Raw genomic sequence first — 20227 nt, 5'->3', positions numbered from 1 at the left:
TCCCTTCTAGTGGCCAAGAAACCATCTCATCTCTCTTGTCCCTGCCTCCTCTGGCCCATGGTGACTTAGTCCGGAACCAAGCTGAACTTAGTAGCAAGACACCAACCTCTCTTCTCACAGGTCATTCCTAGGAAGTGTCAGCTTTCCTTTTCTTCTGGACTCTGAGGAATTCAAGAACACAGAAAGCCCAAGGCCAACACATCTCCACTGAAGCTCAGGATTCATCAAAAACCAAAGCCTGGCCTCAGAAAGCACAGCAGATGTCAACTGCCCACTTTGGAGCCCAAAGTACCTTGGAGGAAGGCATCAGTCCCAATCAGAACACCTTTGGGTAGTCAAAAGATAAAGAGAGTATGACCCCATGGCTGGAACAAGGTAGAACCTCAGACAAGAGGACATCCTGTTCATGAGAGGTTGGCCATCCACTGAAGACACTGTGAGGGGTCGTGAAGGGAGAGCAGACATGAGAAAGGCAGAGCCCCACTCCTTGGTCCCCTGGAGAAAACCAAAGAAAGGGCTGTGATCTATGTGATCAGAGATGGAGAAACTAAGAGCCTGGGGAACAAAGAAAAGGGCCTCACTCACTCTTCCTGAACAAGTTAGAGAAGAGGATATTTGAGTTAGACATTGAAGAGTGAGCATTTAGAGGACAGAGAAAAGGGAGAAGACCTTCAGATGGTACTAACAGAGCAGTGTGGCATGGAGAGTGAAAGAATGTTCAGCCAGTGGCCAGGCTATAAAGGGTATTTCTCAGGTGCTGTGCTAACGAGCTTGGCTTCTCCCTCCAGATGCAACGGGGGGCTGTGTAGGCTCCCGAGCAACAGAATGACAGATTAGAACTATGCTTCTGCATCACCATGGAGCATGAACTAGCGAGAGAAGATTCTCGGCCATGTGGGAACCAGTATCCTACAGTTCTAAGAACATCCCACAAGGCAACAGATGCAGTCACTTGAACAGAAGCCTACAGAGCCAGGCTCCCGGTCTTCAGATCCCAGCTCTGCCACTCCCAGGTTGAACAAGTTACTGACTGACCCCATGGACAGTTTTCTCATTTGGAAAATGGGGATGATATCAACAGAGGCCTCTTAGGGCCATTTTGTTGGTTGTGAGCTGGATGAGTGAATATAAGTAAAGTGCTTAGGACAGTGTCTGGCACACAGTAGGGGCACAACACAAGACAGCTGTTGGGATGACTGCCATCTCTCTTGTCCCCTTGGTTTCCTCTTCCAGCATCGTAATTTCTTCTGAAAGGTGAGCAGCTACGAATCTGAGCAAGAGTGAGCAGGTTTGAGCCAAGACTTGCTTAGGAGGGCTGGAACTACATCTGAAATAGTTTGGGGTCTGCAGCTTCTTGTTAGTCCCCAGAATCCCTATAACAGGGATGCCCTAAGACCGTGGTCCTCAAACTCCACTGCATAATAGAATCATCTGGGGAGATGTTATCAATCCCAATGCCCTGCTCCCATTTCAGACAAAATCAGAATCTTTGCAGCTGGGGTACTAGCAGCAGGATTTAAAAAATCCTCTAGGCAATTCCAACCTTCAACCCAGTCTTAGAACAACTGATCTAAGAGTCAAATCCAACAGGAAAGGAAAACATGGCAGAGGGGAAAGCATCCTCACCCTTGAGTGGTGTCATCTGCAGAAACCACTTCAGCTCATTATGAAGCCTCTCCTCATTACACCTTACAGGGCAACTCGGTGTCACACAGAGCTAACCGACTTGAAAGTTGCCCTGGATCATTAAATATTAACACACCCTTCCAAAGTCTTCTGGAAGCAGGTAAGGGTGGAAAATACAAACAAATACAGCCATGTGGGTAACTCTTGTGGAAAAAGCATTGGGGTTGCGTGCAGACAGCTGGTTCTGGCCTTAGGCTTTTTCATTAATACTATGTGACTTAAAAAGCATGCAACACTTAAGCATCAGTTTCTTCAGTAGTAAAATAAAGATAAAAACTGACTTACCCATTAGATAAGGTGTTTGTGGGGTACAAGCCAGAAGACACAGGTCAGCTGTTGCAAAGCATTTTTATTTAACATGTTTTCTAGGTCTTCAATGGAACATAAAAAGTTTAGGAGAGAGAAATGTCCCCTTAAACATTTTTTTTCAATGAGAGAAGGGAGGAGTCAAGGAGTAGGGTCGGCCAGCCACATGAAAGCTCCCTTCAGAGCAGGCTGCAGTGGTGCCTGCCCACAAGGGGTCCAAGTGGGGCCAGTGATAGGGCAGGAGCTCAGGGTGTGTCCAAGGGCTGCCCCAGCAAAGACGTTAAGATAGGATATGTTATCTGGGAACAATGGAACAACTGTACCGTTGTCCTAAACCTGAATCTGACAAGAGGGGATAAGACTCCAGGAAGCATGTCCCCAAACCACTGGCCAGAGTGGCCCCAACAAACCACTGGCCCATTTGTTCGTTCCTTTATCTACTTACTCATTCATGGACCTTACAGTAGTGTATGTCAACAACATACCAAGAATTGTATGGATGTACAAGATTGTAGGAATGCTGGAATGAATAAGGCTCACTCTGCACCCTCAGGAGGGACAAAGATAAGTAGGGCAAACAAGTGGCATTTAAGTACAACACAATGTGCTAAAGTATAATAAAATAACAAGCATAATAATAGATAGCCACCACTCATTGATGGCCAACTATGCACAGGCACCATACTCGGCATTTTACATTGAGCATCTCAAATCCTTGCTATTTCCTCAAGGTAAGGATCTTTCTGGGGGCAAAGATTGTTGTTGTAAGCATTATTACCTTTATTTAACATTTACTGAGTCCTTATTGTGTTGCAGGCACTGCGCTGAGGTTTTGTTTGTTACCAGTAGGCAGGTAGTAATGATTTAGATTAGAGCATGGGCTCTGGGCCCAGATTTGCTTGTCAGGAGCTGGGTGATTTTGATTAAGTTACTTTACCTTTCTGTGCCTGAGGCTGGGCCTGGAGGTCATCTCCAAAACAGAGACTTATGCATTTAACAAACATTTAGTAGGCACCTACCATTTTCCAGGGAATAAAGCACTTAATAAAATTAACAGAAGTCTCTGCATTCCTGGGGTTCATGAGGGGTTGGGGGTGTCAGACTGTCAACAAACAAATAAGCAAATAACTATATGGTGGGTCAGATGATGATAAGTGCTATGGTGATCAATTAAGACAGAAAAAAAAAAGGGAAGATGGAGGTGCGAGATGAGTCCTGTCTGCATAGAATGGCCAAGAAAGGCTTGTCCAGTAAGATGTTTGGGGCTAGGTGCGGTGACTCATGCCTGTAGTCTCAGCACTTTGGGAGGCTGGTTAGCAGGATCACTCGAGCCCAGGAGGTTGACACCAGCCCGAGCAACGTAGTGAGACCCCTTCTCTACAAAAAACAAGTCAAATAATTAACCGGGTGTGATGGAGAATGTCTGTAGTCCCAGCTACTTGGTGAGGCTGAGGCAGGAGGATCATTTGAGCCCAGGAGGTCAAGCCTGCAGTGAAACATGATTGCCCCACTGCCCTCCAGCCTGGATGACAGAGCAAGACTCTGTCTTTAAAAAACAAAAAAAGACAAGATGTTTGGCCTCTGTGTGTGTGTGTATATGTGTGTGTGTGTGTGTGTAAGAAATAGTTTGGGAAAATACTTAAGTAATACTATACAGCAGTTAAAAAAGAATAATGTACGTGTACACACACATGTGCACACACAAAGATCTCCAAAATGTAATTATTAACTGAAAAGAATAAGATGATGAAATAATTGATTTCCCCTAGCTCTGAATGCCATGGAGTCCACAGAGCCAGAGACAGTGGGTGGAGGACCCAGGGATCAATCTTAAGGGGCTGGGCTGCTGAGGCTCCTGCTGTCGGCCGTCTCCCTCTATGAGGGAGCGAATGCCATGCTCTCTGTCTAAGTCTCTAGGCAACAGCATCTTGTGACCCAGCTTCCAGTCTGGTTTTGCTCTCTTAGTTCCTTGAAGATACTTATACTAATTTCAAAACAAAACAAATCACAAGAGCTTCCCTTACCTCCTGGCCCCCAGCCTATAAGAAGCCACGGAGAGCAATGCATGAATGCTGAGTTGCAAAGCGAAGTCCTAGGGCCTTTATCCAACTACAGATTTCACCCACAGGGTGTTTCAAATATTTTGGAAGTTATTGCCTACATCCAAAATTCATAAATTTTTATTACATTCAAAGTCCAAAAATTAATTTGGCAGCACTGAACCCACCCTCCCACAATACAACAAGTGGATGCTAAGGGAGGGCTGACCCCTTTATTTAGGGAAGGCACCCTCCCATTGACCCATCCCCACTCCTTAGAAAGCACCTAGTCCAAGGCTGAGTACAGTGGTTCATCCTGTGATCCCAGCACTTTGGGAGGCTGAGGCAGGCAGATCCCCTGAGGCCAGGAGTTCGAGACCAGCCTGGCCAACATGATGAAACCCCATCTCTTCTGAAAATACAAAAATTAGCCAGGCGTGGTGGTGCAAGTCTGTAATTCCAGCTACTTGAGAGGCTGAGGCATGAGAGTTGCTTGAACCCGGGAGACAGAGGTTGCAGTGAGCCAAGATTGCACCACTGCACTCCAGCCTGGGCAACAGAGCGAGATCTTCTCTCAAAATAAAATAAAATAAAATAAACCACCTAGTCCAATCTCCTCAAAGATGGTGATCCCACTGCTCAGACAGGTGAGAAGACTCACACAGCAAGCCAGGGCAGTACCAGAACTACCATCACCACTCAGTATTCCTCACACAAATACCTGTGTCCCTTCCTCCTGCCAGGCTCCACTCCTTCTTTAGGACCAATTACAGCCTTAGAAAGTAGATGATCCACTTGACATTGAGTGACATGGGGCTAGAGCAAGGCCCTGAGGATTACCCTGTGTCCAGGGCATCTTGAGGGGAAGTGGTGTTCTTATACTGCATAATGGCCCAAACACATTGCAACACTATTGCCATAATTAGCCCAGGCCTGGTCATCAGGAGGACTGTTGCTCAATATTATTCTTTGCTTCTTGGTTTCCACATCCAAAGAAACAACACTTCTCTAAAAATCAATTGTCCCCAGCAACCCACCTACACAGTTCTTGGAAAATATGGGTTAAACATTCTGCCTGACAAAGAAAACAAGGAACAAAGAGGGTGAGGGAAATTCATCACCATGGTCCTGCACTTCACATTATTCACACCGACCGTTTTTCCAGTCACCAAGTTCAAATGACCCTGTCCTTTGGGGCTGCAAAACTATTTGTGCCAACACTTGCCATTAAGGAAGCTTCACATGCTTTAATAAACGGGATTACTCAGTACCAAGAGATGCTAAATGGCTTCAAGAGACTGGAGGTTAGGGGAACTGAAAATGGCATGGAAGGAAGATGCCAGAATAATCCATTTCTGACAGGAGAAGGAAAGGCTGGATGCCAGTCTGCTGCCCAGAACACTGGAGGGACTGTGACACAGGAACTGCAAACCTCAGTCAAATACGTAAGTGGCCCAATGAGAATCCCTTCCCAAACTTCCAGAAAAAGTAAGGAGATACATGGCTCTTCATGATGACATCCAAACTGTTTTAAGAAGAGGCTGCATCTAGTAATAGGGGATGCCTGACACATACCAAGTGCTTAGCAACCAATACAAACACACACACACTAAACACACGCACACACGAACAACACACATACAAATATACACACAAAATGCACACACATTCAACACACACACACATAACACACATGCACACACACAGCAAACATATACACACACACAAACACACACATTCACCAAACACACACACACAACACACAGGCATACAAACACAAACACAACACACCAAACACATACACACCAGACACACACACCAAACACACACACATGCCAAACACACACCAAACACACAGCAGTGCGCACTGGAGCCGCCAGTACGAATGCCTGTGCGTATGAATGACGCCTGCGTTGATGCGCACTATGGGCATGACCGCGGACGCAAACCTGGGGCATGAATGAACCTGCAGCGCACGCGATGCGCAGACGTGCCTGGGCACGTGCGCACAGACCTGGATCATTGCCGCGATGCAGATAACCGCACAGGCATCAGGCGCATGAACCTGCCTGAACGCAAGGCCGAGAACCTCCTTGCGTATGAACCGGAACGCATTGCCTGCGGTGCTGAACGCTTGTCATGCCTGATCGCGTACTGGGCCTGAAGTGGATGCTTTTGCTGCCTGAGCCTCGAGAACCACCGCAAAGATACGTGTCGTGCTGAACACCTGGAGCCTGAAGTGCCACCTGGGCCTGGGCCATCAAACCGCAGCCACTGAGGCACTTGCCTGGGCAATGCCTGGGCAACGCCGAGGAGCCGCGGAACCTGCGGTGGGGCCTGAAAGACCTTGCGCGTAATGCGCACCTGCGATGCTTTCGGGCAATAAACACACAAACACAAGCACAAAACACACACAAACATATGCACACAAACAATACACATACATATACACAAGCACAAATGTACGTACACAAACACAAGCACAAACAACACACACACAAGAACTCACACACAAGCACACACACACAAAAGCACAAAAACACATACAACCACACAAGCACTCACACACAAACACATATAACACACATAAACATACACACATAATTTCTGAATCTCAACCTGTGCTGTGTGGCCCCGTGGACTGGTTCCTCTCTGCCCACAATTGTCCCTTGATGATCACACTCATATTTAAGTCGTAAATAACTTAAGTCCCAAATACAAATCCAAATATCTATTTTTGCATAAATTTTGGATATCCAAATTTATCCCTTTGTTCCATGTACTAGGATTTTCCAGAAAAACAGAATCAGTAGGATGTGTGTATGTTGAAGAGAGAGACAGAAAGAGATTTTAAGGAATTGGTTCATGTGATTATGCGGGCTGGCAAGTCCAAACTCTACAGGGCAGGCCAGCAAGCTGGAGCCCCCAGGAAGAGCTGATAACTGCAGCTTGAGTCCAAAGGCAGTGTGGAGTCAGAATTCCCACTTTCCATTTCCTCAGTCTTTTTACTCTTAAAGCCTTCAACTATTGGATGAGGCCCATTCATATTGTAAGACTTTGAGGGTAATGTCCTCTCCTCAAAGTCTACTGATTTAAATGTTAACCTCATTCAAAACATACTCCATGTGACATCTAAATTGGTATTTGATCACATGTCTGAGTACCATGGACTGGCCAAGTGAACACTCTGGATCTGTACATGCAGCTGCCTCCTTACTGTCTCCACTTGGATGTCTGACCAACATCTCTAACGTAACAATTCCACTTCTATCCACAAAAAAACCAAATAGGCACCCCTTCTCACCCTGAGAATTCGCCCGTTTCAATAAATGGAAACTTCATTCTGTAGCTGCACAAAATAAAGAACAATCGGGATCATATTTCTTATGGCACCCCATAGCCAATCCAGCAGCAAATCCTACCTTTGAGATATATTCTGAATCTGATCATGTCTCACAGTCTCCTCTGCTTCTACCAGGCCAGGATTACTGTAATACCCTAGATTACCATAATAGTCTCCTGATTGGTCTGTCTTTCCACCTTTTTTTTTTCTTTTTTTTTTTTGAGACGGAGTCTCACTCTGTCACCCAGGCTAGAGTGCAGTGGCGCGATCTCGGCTCACTGCAAGCTCCGCCTCCCGGGTTCACACCATTCTCCTGCCTCAGCCTCCCAAGTAGCTGGGACTACAGGCGCCTGCCACCACACGTGGCTAATTTTCTTGTATTTTTAATAGAGATGGGGTTTCACTGTGTTTACCAGGATGGTCTCCATCTCCTGACCTTGTGATCCCCCTGCCTCGGCCTCCCAAAGTGCTGGGATTACAGGCATGAGCCACTGCGCCCGGCCTGTCTTTGCACCTTTGCCACTTCCAGTCCACTTTCAACACAGCAGCCAGAAGGATCTCATTAAAATGCAAATCAGAACCTGCTAAAACGTTTCCAATGGTACCATCTCAACAGAGAAAGAGCCAAAGCCTTTACCAAGGCTCCCTCTGAGCCACCTCATCCCTGTCTTTTTTGCTCTTTGGGGCTAGACTGTCTCCCCTGCCGCCATCTCCCCTGAGGTATGGCTGCCTATCTCTCATGACCAGATGGGGCATTTCCTGAAACCCACCCAGCTACAAGGGGAAGGAGCACCCACCAGGGCCTTAGAGGCTGAGCAAGGGCCGTGACTTTAAGGCATTAACTCAAGGACAACAGGAGGGGAGGGAACACTGAAAGGTGTTAACTAGAGGAGAGGTGGGCGCAGGGTAGAATTTGTCTCTTTGGAGGATTCCCCAAGGCAGCTGGTGTGGATTGTTCCCTGAACTGTATTTTAAAAGAGAAGAACTAGGTAGCTGCCAGGTAAGGAAAAGTGGGAGGAGGGAGGAAGGGGGAAAGGAGAAGAGGCAGGAACCTGAGCAGGTGCTCTGCAACCTTCATGAACTCCCCTGCCAAGCGGCTACTATTTTGCACAGCAACAGTCGTTGACTCACAGGGAACAAACGCAGAAAGAAGAAATGGTGTTTGATTGTGGCCAGAAGAAATAAAGCCTTCCAGTGGCCAAGAGGAGGGGCACCCTGTGCTGAGCAGGTTGGCTTGACAAATGGAGCTGATCCGTCTCTCCCCTCCCTTCTGCCTCCCTTCCCTCCCTCAGACGGGACCTGAGCACAAAGACGCAATGGCTGCAAGGTCCCTTCTGTGTTCTGATGACTTGGTTGCAGACTTCTGGAGATGGAGAGAGGAACTACCATCTTTCCTACTGAAGAACATTAAATTTCCTTCCGAAGACCTGCCCAGCTCTCAGCAGGGTGCTTTGTCCACCAGGCCAGGTTCAATGTACCTCTAAGGCCTCCTCTTACTGAATCTAATGAGGCAGGGGTGCTCCACTTCTCAGAATGCCTCTCAATTAGCAAGACACAGCCTACTGCAGAGCATATTTTTGCGAGCAATAAAGGATTCCGTCCCCAAGGAGTCAACTAACAAACTGGGCCCTGTCAATGAATCTGTGAAATGATCCTAAACAGGCCAAGTGAAGACTGTGCATCAGGGCAGGGCTGGGAAATGGGTGACTTGATTATTTACAGAGGCTTGTTACTCCAGAGACCAGCACCCTCAAGCCCATTCACGTGCCGCACCTCCCTCTTACGACTTATCACTGCTGGAAATGACATTCTTTCTTTCTTAGCCTCCCTCACTTGGCTACAGACCCCATTAGTACCATGGCTGCATCTGCCGTTCACCGCGGCAACCTCACACCCAGGGACGTGCCAGGCATGTGGTGATCACTGAATAAATACATGCTGAATAATGACACTGCTCATGCCAAAAGGAGACAAGAGACAGGATGGAGGCTCCCGGGGAAATGTGGAGTTCAAAGGAACCTTCTATCAACATTTGATCGAAATTCTTAATTCCGAACAGCAAAATAAAAGTTTATACCAGTGATTCCAATCTCAGGACTCCTCCATGGGGGTCCTCAGTCTATTTTTCAAAGGGTCAAGAAGTCTACTGGAAATTGCACCTTCCTTTCCAATAAGGCCACAGGTGTCACCTAAAATATCAAGCTTCTTTGCTCGATACTGGCCAGAATTATATCAACTCAGCCTGGTGACCCAGATCAGGAACTCCCACTGGCAGATATTTTTAGATAAGAAAGTGGAGGAATAAATACTTAACTATGAAGTTTGCTTGGTTGATAAACTCCCTCACAGAGAAGGAGAACCAGTAAAAGGGATTTGTGGTATTGCAAATGTTGGGAACCACTAGTCTACACTAGTGGTTCTTCATCAAGGGTGATTTTGCACCCTCACCTGCCCACCAACCCCAGGAATGGTACTGAGCTAAATGCGCTGCTGGGCTCTAAGCCACCAATGCGAGCAGCATTTGTGTTGACCTGGAAGGCAGGGGCAGAGGCTGAGCTTTGTGTGCTCCTGAGCAGCTCTGTGTCCCACTGAGGCATGGGGTTCAGAACCCAGGCTTCTCAGCAAGGGCAGAGAACCTGGGAGGGTTGGGTACCCCCTCTGTCTGTGGGCACAGCTAGCCTAGCGTGTATTTATGTTAAAAAATGCATTGAGATCCTCCCTCCAAATGGACTCTTCTTACAGGCCAGATGCTTCAAGGCTGTCCCCCACTTCACTGTCCAAGCCTTTTGCTGACATGGTCTCAGGAATGCAAACAAACTGCAACAACACAATAACAATGACAATTGCATTTCCAGGTAGGGAAAAGAATATTCTCTATAGCGAATCAAAGCAAGCTCCCCCAAACCCACAGCTGGAAAATCCATTAAAAGTATAAATTATAGAATCTCATCTGGGATCACCTCTTACTCATTGTGTGACCATGAGTCAGCCAGCCTCTCTGTTCCTCAGTTTCCCCAGTGGGAAGCAGTGATAATGATTACTCCCCTCTGAACGTATCCGCAAAATGAAAACAAATGGGCTTATGTCCCATCACCAGCTGAAAGACAGGTGAGGAGACTGTAAAACGGACCCAGTGGCTCCTGCCCCTCAGAGGTGTGGTGACTGCAGGGCCTAAGGCCCCGGCATAGTGTCCAACCCCCCCAGAAGCGCTGGATCTCGGGCACCCCTGCCTCCTCCCACTGCCTGTGGGAGCCTCCATCTGTGGACCTCTGGCAGTGGCAGTGGTGGTGGCTGACTGGTCAGGAGGAGAGCGGCCCAGGCAGCTATTTGGTGAGAATCTCAACAGCAAGTATGCATCAAAACCATCCCAAATGTCCCAGGGAAGGAGCCCGAACCCATGGTGGGCCTGGAGGCTGCATCCTCAATGCAGCAGAGACAGGCAGGAACGGAAGAGCACCCTGTGGCCAAGTCCTGGCCCTAACGAAGCCTCAGGTTTCTCTAACAGTCACTTGCTCAACTGTCCTCCAGGAGCTGCTTTGACGGCCTTCTAGTACCCTTCTGGCAAAGCCCAGGTGCGGTAACCCTGCAGCAGCTTCCATTCACTCCTACAATGCCTGGCAGGTACATGGCAGGGGTGAGATTCCTGTTTACTAGATAAAAGAATGATGTATGTTCATGAGTAGCTTACAGAGGTAAAACTAGGGCTGCCTGTGAACGGCAGTGCCTGGGAGGATCAGGAGTGAGTGACTCTTTCAGAATAGCCACTAAACTACTGAGGCCCCCACACAGTGCCCAGCCCTGCAGAAGCACGGGGTCTCGGGGACCCCCGCCTCCTCCCACTGCTAACTACTAAATGTCCTATCAATCCTATCCACAAGCCTTAGCCCAGAACACCTCTCCAGATATTGCCCTGCATTGCGACATCCCTGCAGAGAGATTCTCCAGCATCCAGTGCCTTCTTGTCGATGAGGAGGTGTAAGAGTCAAGGCACAGGAGGAAGGTGCTGGGGTACATACTGCACTCCAGACAGCCAACTTTATGTGCATTTCACAGCTCAATCCTCACCACCATGCATGAGATGGAAATGACTATTACCCTTATTTTACAACATGATGTTACAGCACATGACAGACAAACCTGGGGCTTTGACAAGTAACATGGCAAAAGGCCCCTTAACCAACAAAAGGCAGATGTGAACTTGAACCAAAGCACTGGGACTTCAGGGATCTACCTTGGAACCACTGGGCTAATCAGTCTCCTTCATCACTAGGGAAGTGGTGTTAACACTTATAACATTGCAAGGACACATTGTATTAGTTCCTCTTGCTGCTGTAACAAATCATCGCAAACTTGGCAGCTAATAACAACACAAATTTATTCTCTTACCCTTCTGGAGGTTAGAGGCTGAACTAAGTCATAAGGAACTAAAAGCAAGGCATCAACAGGGCTGGGTCCCTCTGGAGCTCCAAAGGAAAATCAGTTTCTTGTCTTCCACTTCTAGAGGCGGCCAGCATTTCTTGGCTTCTGGCTGCATCACTACAATCTCTGTTTCCATGGTCACATCACCTTCTCATCTAGGGTAGTCAATCTCCCTCTGCCTCCCTCTAATAAGGAACCACTAATAAGTAACTATTTGTGATTGCTTTGGGTCCACCTGAGTAATTCAGCATACTCTTCCCATCTCAAGATCCTTAACTTAATCACATCTGCAAAGTCCTTTTTGCTACATGAGGTAACAGTCAAAGGTCCCACAGGGATTATGGTCATCTTTGGGGGGCTGCTTTCCAGCAGACCGCATGTGTTGACTTGTCTGTAGCCTGCCTGCACTGTCTTACTTGTCATCGCATTCCCAGCACCTAGCAAGGCTCAATAAATGCAGAAGGAGGACAGAAGGGTAGGAACACAAGCATTCCATCCCCTAGCCCCCCACAGAGTGTGAGAGCAGAGAGAGATGGGCTCAGGTCCAAGGAAGGCTGAGCAGACACATGCATATCTACTGGGAACCTTCAGAAATTGCAAGGTGTCAGCACCTCATTGGCTTGAGGTCGGAAGTCCCCAATGAGTCATGTGTTTGTTTTCCTAACCCTGTGTGTTCCCACAGCGATTGCAGCCTAAACAGCAGGCCCACAAGCAGCAGGCAGCTCCTCTCCTGCCAATTTCCTGGGAACCCAGGCAGGGCAAGAGTAGCCAACAGGTTTACTGCTGTGCCCTGGTGAAAGCACTTTTCCTGCATGACAGTAAACAAAGCCAGACAGAAGAGAAGCCTGCAAATAACTGGATCCTTGCCACAAACGCTTTTATTGCCCCCTACCCCTGCCCGCCATGTGATACTATGAACAGTTGCTTTGCAGGATAAATAAAAGAGCCATAATAGATACTGCACATGCCAGGACTTTGCAAACATCATCTCTATTCTTTTCAACAGATCAGGCAAAGCAAGTGTTTCTATGTGTATTTTACAGATGGGGAAACTGTGGCAAAGGCAGCAGTAAAGTAACTTACTCAAAGTTCCCTGCTTGGGAAAAGGCAGAGCAAGAATGCCAACCTGAACCTGTCAAACTCTATAAGGTTGAACTCTTTCAGCTTTGGCACACATTTGCCAAGTGTGAGGAATAAATGGTGCATATGGAGACACAGGTCTTGCCTGTGTAACACAGCCAGGTGTTTCAGCTTCCAAGTTAGAGCTGAGTGATCTGGAGCCCAAGGTCCCTGCTGAACTAAGGGTGTCCCTGCTTGTACCTACATTTGCCCATTTTGCACATGTATGTTTAGCTTCCATGTTGTGTTTGACACTGTAGTGGGCACAGAGGACACAGAGATAAATAAAGGAGCCACAGTCATCCCCTTCAAACGGTTCAGTTGACACACACACCAAGAGATGAGCCAGAACAGCATAGTAAGTGTGTTCTGGACCAGAGCAAAGCCCTCAAAGTGTGATGTTCCAAAGTGGAGAATCAGCAACTTCACCCAGGTGGTGAGAACAGTCTTGTGGGAAATGGGTTTCTTCCCCCCCCAGGTCCAGAAGGATGAACAGGAGTTTTCCAAGAGGAAGAGAATACTAGTCCTTGCAGAGAAAAGGGCATCCTCCTTATAAACCTTTAGTTCACTGGGAAAAATAAATACATCCCTGGGTTGATGTCTGGCACAGAATAAGTGTAGAGAGGGAAAGAGGAAGAAGAGGAGGAGGAGAAGGAGGAGAGAAAAGAGGGGCTGGGGGAGGAAGAGAACATCTTGTTTCTATCTCCTTCATTCAAAGCTCTGCACTTTGCTTTTATTAGGCCAAAGGTCAGGGCTAAAAAAAAAAAAAAAGTGCAGAACTGCAGATGGTACCACCTGTAAGCTCACAGCTCGGTAGGGTTGGGGAGGTGGCCGGCAAGGCAGATGGCTACCCAGCCTTCTGACTTTGGCCACCCAGGAATCACTTTCAAATATGTCTTCTTAACATGGGAAAGCAAGCAAAAGTGTGGAGAGGGGCCTCAGGCAGGAAAGTGAAGAAAAGTATTCCTAAGGGCATGGATTTCAAGATATAGGCCAAAGACTTAATCTGGCATCTGGACTCCCTGGGGCTATGCCATGGTGAAGGGGGACAAAGGAGAAGGGGAAGCAGCTCTAACTACACAAGGAGGAATGCCTTACTTCAAGGCCATTGTCAAAATCAGAGCCCCAAGTCAGTTTCAGTTCTCAAGGCTGGAGATTTCGCTGAACAGGTGAGGCCCCAGCCTGCACACTATGGCTAATTTATGGCTCGAAGGCCTCATTTCTCCATGACCTATCTCAAAAGACCTTCTTCTGAAGACTCCAAAGATTTTATGAAAAGTCCTCTGCTGTGTTCTAGCCTCTGGGGTGGCCACCCAGGGAGAAGCTTGTGGAAAACCTGTGGTGATAGCAACCTGTGGAAAGGAGGTCACAACTGCTCTCTCCTAAAGCTTCCTTTCCTTCCAGCCTCCAGGACCTAGGCAACATTGTGAGGGAGAACTGACTGCAAGCGTCACGTAAGTCTGACCTGGGCACAGGTTTGGGTTCACACACACACATGCACACACAAATGGGAACCAGGCAACTGACATTCCAATGCTGGCTGAGCCACTGCTCTGTGAGGCAACCTTGATAAAGCCCCCTGGTCCCACAGAGCCTCGGAGAGCCATAGCATTGATCTCCTTAAGTGGATTTTTAGGTGTTCAGTCACTGCTAGGTGCCTGTTAGTCTCTTCTTCTTTCTAACAATGCAAATAGTTTTTTTTTTTTTTTTTTTTTATCTTGTACATCTTTTCATCCTCATTTTATTTTATTTTATTTTATTTATTTTTTTTAATTTTTTATTTTTTATTATTATTATACTTTAAGTTCTAGGGTACATGTGCATAACGTGCAGGTTTGTTACATATGTATACTTGTGCCATGTTGCTGTGCTGCACCCCTCAACTCGCCATAAAAAAGGATGAGTTTGTGTCCTTTGTAGGGACATGGATGCAGCTGGAAACCATCATTCTTAGCAAACTATCACAAGAACAGAAAACCAAACACCGCATGTTCTCACTCATAGGTGGGAACTGAACAATGAGATCACTTGGACTCGGGAAGGGGGACATCACACACCGGGGCCTTTTATGGGGAGGGGGGAGCGGGGAGGGATTGCATTGGGAGTTATACCTGATGTAAATGACGAGTAGTTGGGTGCTGACAAGTTGAGGGGAACAATGCAAATAGTTTTAAGTAAGGATGACAGCAAAGCTCAGAGAAGCCTGAGGGACAGTTGAGATGACATCACCTGTGATTAAGTGCAAACAGGTCCTGACTCTTCACCCTACCTGCACCCTCACCCTCCACCAGGCACCTCTGCAGTGCCTTCCCACTCTGACACTCAGCGTGGTGAGGTCACGCGCCTCAGCCAATGGGGTGCTAGCAAAAGAGAGGCCAGCAGAAGCTTGGAAAGGGCTTGTTCACCTAGGAATGGTCTTGCTCTTGCTCTGTGCTTTTCACCATAAGAAGGATACTCCCCCAGCTAGTCTGCTGGTTTCAGAAGGAGACGAAAGACCCAGAGGGCAGAGGGGAGACACCCCAGCGACTCCAGCAAAATGACATCAGCCACCAGGCAGTCACACCCCAGATGTGGAGGCAGTCCAGCCAAGCTCAGCAGAGCTGCTTGGCCAGTCTCCCCAGATGTGCAGATAATAAATGCTTAACACTGAAAGCAACTCAGATTCTGTAGTTGTTACTCCGCATTGCCGTGGCAAAAATTAACTGATGCAATTATGGTACACCGTGATGGAAATATGATATGCATCTCCCAGGGCTACTGATGAGTTTAAATGAAATAAATGAAGGTCTTACCTCAATCAACGGTAGCTATGATCCACCACCTCATAAGAGGGCTTGAAGTCACCACGAAGTTGTCTGGAGAGGTCAAGGGAACAGCCTCAATGTCCTGTCCTGAGGGAACAACCAATGTTCATGAAGGCAGCAGGAGTGGGGCAACCTCCTCACCCTTCTTGCTATAGCCCCAGAGGTTCCAGCAGCCTTGGGCCCACTCACACAGTCAGGATCCAGAGCTGTAGGCACAGCAGTGTGGGCTGCTACACCCATGTCCTCCTCTTCCGCTCTGGGCCTCGCAGACTCCACCGCATGAATTCATGGGTCTTCAGCCGCCTCTTAAGGCCCAGTTTCCTGGGATTTCAAAGTGACTCCCCCTCCAAGGCTTGCTCTCAGGATCAACAATGAAAATGGATTTGAAATCCCAGCAAGAAGCAGATTGCTATACGAAATGAGGGCATGTCTTCCTCCTTCACCACCGCCATCACTGTCATCATCGTCATCCTCATCATCATCATCATCATCACGTGGTTGTCCTCACTACCATAATAATTAGGGGAACACAATATTCCAAAGGCTAGGGGGAAGAAATGGGTAGCAAGGTGGCTATAGACCAGTGTTTCACAACCAGAGTGCCAGGTTCAAATGCCGGATTGTCTTTTCATGTGCTGTGCCATCTTAAGGAAATTACTTAACATCTCTGAGCTTTGGTGAAATTTCTCATCTATAAAATGAAGACAACAGTACTACCTACCTCTTAGTGTCATTATGAAGATTAAATGAATTGATATAAAAATCAGTTAAAATAGTGTTTGGCATATATGAAAAGCTCAGAAAGTATTAACTGCTATCGTTATTACTACTGTGGCTGTTATCATTATTAGATGCACACACACAGAGTAGGCACTTTAACTTATCAACCTATCTAACCCTCACAAAAACTCTAAGAGTTTGGACTCATTCAGTCAGTTTTGCAAGGTGAAGAGCCTTGCTTAGCTTCCAGGTTAATGCTTTGTACACAATACCAGGGGCCCTGGCAACGTGCAGGCGATCACAAGGGCCCAGAAATGCTCCCCGTGCCTCCCTACACCCCATACCTGTGACCAGGAAACAGGTTGATAAGCTTCCTGGCAGTTCCTGGGTCGTTTTTACTTTATTTGTGCTGCTTTCTGCAGCTTTTGTGTTCTACAATGCTTTTGGCTGGGCGAGCAGCCCCTGGGGCATCAAAGGCCCCGCTGGCAGCAAAAGCAAAGCCACAGCAGTGCCAAGGGTCCTCCCCTGCCAGCCACCCGCCACCCGCCACGCAGCCCGGGAGATTCACAAGAAGGAGGTGCCCAGCCTCCTAACCACTCCAGGTGTTACTTAACCCTCAGCCTTGCGATCTGTCCCGGAACAGGCCAGGTGCACCAACCCCAGTGTGACAGGAAGGGCTGATGTCCAAGTTGCTCCTGGACTGAGGGCAGCAGGCAGATAGGTGTCAACATGAAGGTTTGGAGAACTTCAGTGTGAAAGGGCTCAGAAAAGCTTCACAGGGAGGGCGCTGTCTTGAATCCAGAATGGAAAGATCCCTGTTTCCACAATTTGATATTCATTTGCTGAACACCTGCTCTGATGCAGGTCTGAGACTGGGGCTGAGGGATTCAAAGACAATCTGACATGGTCCTGGACTTGAGGGGTGCACAGGTTAGTGAGGAAGCCACATGTTGAATGCTGTGATGAGCTTTGAGCAAAAAATTAGATCAAAAAAGGCTGAACTTCCTGTGTCTATTCACTCAGTAACTATTAACAGAATGTCCACTTTGAGGCAGGTGGTGGGGAGATGACAGTGAGTGAGGCACACAGTCCCTCTTCTCAAGGAACTTACGTTCTTGTTGACTCTGCCTTGGGGAACTCCAAAAGTCTTTCCGGAGAAGCTTCTGGATGTCAGCTGTGCCTCAAGTAGCTGAGTAATTTGGGGGAACTTATGTTGCATCTCAGCACTTCCACGTCCTCAACTGTAAAATGGATATAACATGTTTGTATTATAACATACCAGGTGGCCTTGAAATATTCTCCTGCAGAAAAATTCCCTAACAGAAAAAAAAAATTCAGCTTACATTAAATGACAAAAACTGGTCACAAAACCAGAGGAGCCTATTCTTTAGTTTTTCAAATATATGTACGTGCAAGAATCTGTATTTAATATGAAACGAAATATGTATGAAACGTATATAAAATGCATTACATATGTACATAATATAATAGGTATGCACTGTTATGTCCATATAAACTATTATTACATATGGTTATAAACTAGCAATTCTAGTGTGTGTAGGGGTATGCATACGTGTATGTACATGTGCACACATGAGTATATACGTTGGTAGGATAAAAAAGTTTTTTTAATTTTTCTTTTTCTTAAGATGGCATCTTACTCTGTCACCCAAGCTGGAGTGCACTGGCATGGTCACAACTCACTGCAGCCTCTAACTCCCAGGCTCAAGTGATCCTTCCTCTTCAGCCACCAAGTAGCTGAAATTGCAGGCCCACCACCACGTCCAGCTAATTTTTTAAAAAATTTTTTGTAAAGACAGGATGTCACTCTGTTGCTCAGGCTGGTCTCAAGCTGCTGGGCTCAAGCCATCCTCCTATCTCAGCTTCCCAAAGTGCTGGGATTACAGGCGCAAGCCACAGCACCCAGCAACAAGTGTTTGTTTGTTTCTTTGTTTGTTTGTTTTGAGATAGAGTCTTGCTCTGTCCACCAGGCTGGAGTGCAGTGGTGCGATCTCGGCTCACTGCAACCTCCGCCTCCCGGGTTCAAGTGATTCTCCTGCCTCAGCCTCCCGAGTAGCTGGGACTACAGGTGAGCGCCACCACGCTCAGTTAATTTTTGTATTTTTAGTAGAGATGGGGTTTCACCGTGTTGGTCAGGCTGGTCTCGAACTTCTGACCTTGTGAAGCACCCACCTTGTCCTCCCAAAGTGCTGGGATTACAGACGTGAGCCACCGCACCTGATCGCAACGAGTATTTTTTAAGTTTTCTTTCACTTATCTGAATTTCTTAAATTGTGCAGTAAGCATGTACTACTTTTGAAATTTAGAAAACAGGAGGCCAGGCACAATGACTTACACCTGTAATCCCAGCACTTTGGGAGGATGAGGTAGGCAGGTTGCTTGAGCCCAGGAATTCGAGACCAGCCTGGGCAACATAGTGAGACCTCGTTTCCAGCAAAAAAAAAAAAAAAAAAAAAGGTCAAAAAATTAACTGAGGGTGGTGCTGGGCACCTGTGGTCCCAGCTATTTGGGAGGCTGAGGTGGGAGGATTGCTTGAGTTTGGGAAGTCAAGGCTGCAGTAAGCAGCGATAGAGCCACTGCACTCTACGAAAAATAAAATAAAATAAAAAATTAGCCAGCCATGGTGGTGGTGCTATATTCCCAAGAGCTGCTTGGGAGGCTGAGGTGGGAGGATTACCTGAGTCCAGGAGTTTGAGACCAGCCTGGGCAACATAGTAAGACTCCATCTCTATAAAAAATAAAAAATTAGCCAGGTGCAGTGTTGTATGCCTGTAGTCCCAACTGCTTGGGAGGCTGAGGTGAAAGGATTGCTTGAGCCCAGGAGGTCAAGGCTGCAGTGAGCTGAGGTCACATCACTGCACTCCAGCCTGGGTGACAGAGCAAGTCCCTGTCCCCAAAATAATAATAATAAATAACATTTAAAAATTTAAAAATAGGAACAGAAGGCCCCTCTTTCACACATGAGTCTTTTAGGCTCTGATGCTCCTCAGCTACTAGAATGATGATCCCCACATGTTAACAGTGCTTCTAATTCCTGTTGAAGGCTTAGCTTGCAACGTGCTAACCTACGGTATTCATCACCCTTCACTGTGCCGGTGAACTGGGTGCTCTATGCTCCCCACTTACAGAAGAGAAAACTGAGGTACGAAGCAGATAGGCCCCTAGCTAGAGATGGCAGAGTGAGGTGCTTGACACTCATCTGAAGCCAAAGCCAGTGCTCCTACCCTCTGCCCAGTCCTGCCTCTTCTCAGAGAGCTGAGAACCCAGCCAGGCTATTCCTGCTGCCAGTTCTCCTTTATGGAGACACAGGCTGTGGGAGGTACTGCCTGAGACAAACCAGAGGGTTTCACTATGGAGAACAGGGAGCCTGGGAAAGGACTCCGGGCTGTGGGAACAGCCCCAGCCGGCGGCTCTGCATGCAATGCCCATGCCAGCCGAGGAGAACGTCCAGGCATTTCTGTCCCCAAGTGAATGGGCCTGGGAGCAGCCAGGTCCCAGGAGCCAGAAAGGCGGGAAGCAGCTGCCAGCGCGCCGGCACCAGCACCCTGCCTTGCGCGCTCGGGCTAGCTTGGTTGGCTGCCTGTCAAGGCTTCAAAGGAGTGTGCAAAGCAGGCTGGGGGACCTGGCTGGACTGGTTTCCCTGAAACTGAGGTGGCTGAACAAAAGGAGGCCGTGTGGGCTGGTTTGGCGGGATCCCGTGGCGGGACGGAGGGCAGGAAGCAGGAGACAGCAGTGGGAGGGCTGGGGAGAGATACAAGGTGCACTTGGCA

General features: G+C 47.6%; 1 long non-coding RNA gene across 2 annotated transcripts in view; it reads right to left on the bottom strand.

The window, feature by feature from the left end:
- Positions 1-20227, bottom strand: part of LOC101002034 — a 324709-nt gene that overhangs the window by 144359 nt on the left and 160123 nt on the right. For both annotated transcript variants that reach the window (XR_004185934.1, XR_002524006.2), the window contains one exon: positions 15705-17677. This is a non-coding gene — a long non-coding RNA (uncharacterized LOC101002034). The remainder of the gene's footprint in view (positions 1-15704; positions 17678-20227) is intronic.

The sequence above is a fragment of the Papio anubis genome, chromosome 8 (assembly GCF_008728515.1).
Source record: "Papio anubis isolate 15944 chromosome 8, Panubis1.0, whole genome shotgun sequence".
NCBI lineage: Eukaryota > Metazoa > Chordata > Mammalia > Primates > Cercopithecidae > Papio > Papio anubis.
The sequence above is the reverse complement of the archived record's forward strand: the minus strand, read 5'-3'. Positions and strand labels throughout refer to the sequence as shown.